The following is a 1,011-nucleotide window of genomic DNA, read 5'->3' as shown; positions in this document are numbered from 1 at the left end:
GCAGCACCCCAGGGCTGCCTCAGCCTCGGGGCCGGGAGGCGCAGTCAGCAGCAGCCCGGCTGCGGCCAGGGACCAGGGCTTGGGAAGCCAGGGCTGGAGTGCTCCCAGGAGGAAGCGTCCTCCCTCGTGGGAGCCCCCAGCACAGCAAGTCCCCAGGCCCGGCTGCAGGCAGAAGGGTCAGCCAGAGGTTCTGGGAACTGAGCCTAGAAGGGCCAACGGGGTCAGCCCAGCACCTGCCACTGCTTCAGAGCAGGGCTCGGAGTCAGGGCTCAAGCTGAGGCCGCCCAGCGCCAAACCCAGAGTCCAGGACAGGGAAAAGAGCCCCGTCCCCAGGCCCCCAACCCGGAACCCCCGGTGAGCCCGAGGGGCAAGAGCTGCTACAACCCACCCCAGGAGCCCCTGCTCAGACTGGGTGTGACTGTAAGGGCCCAGGGCCCAGGGAGCTTAGCAAACACCCCAGTTTGGGTCCAGCTTCAGGAGATGACGGGGCTGAGAGAAAATGATGCTGCTGGGTCCAGGGCGGGGCCTTTGGGGGCCTCACCCTGCACTGGCCGCTTGTCCGCACTGGGAGCACAGCCTGCTTCTTTGAGGGTCACCCCAGCTCGTGCCCCTGGACCCGCCTATAGCAGCCACTGCCGCCCACCCCAGCCCCCCATGTCTTTGCTCTGGCTCTCCCAGCGCCAGGGCCCAGCTGGACACGGCACATTCCAAGGGAATTAGAGCTAAGTGCTTAATGACCTCCCATTAGGGGCAGAAACCGGGAGGAAGAAGAGACAGACGGGAAGCGTGGAGTCGGGCGCCGGGCGCGGGCCCTCCGGCCCTGGCCACCTGCCTGCAGAAGCCCTGGGCGGCCGGCTTGTCCGTCCTCTCCATCTCTCTTCTCCTCATCTCCTGTCTCCCGTCTGTCGCCCCAGCAGGGCCTGGCCCCGACCTCTGTCATCACAGCCCCTGGCAGGTCTGGGTGAGGTGAGACCTGCCCCCTCCCGGGCCGGGCGGGGTGGGGGGACCGGA

Source organism: Neophocaena asiaeorientalis, unplaced genomic scaffold (assembly GCF_003031525.2).
Source record: "Neophocaena asiaeorientalis asiaeorientalis breed wild unplaced genomic scaffold, Neophocaena_asiaeorientalis_V1.1 scaffold489, whole genome shotgun sequence".
Lineage (NCBI taxonomy): Eukaryota > Metazoa > Chordata > Mammalia > Artiodactyla > Phocoenidae > Neophocaena > Neophocaena asiaeorientalis.
The sequence above is the reverse complement of the archived record's forward strand: the minus strand, read 5'-3'. Positions refer to the sequence as shown.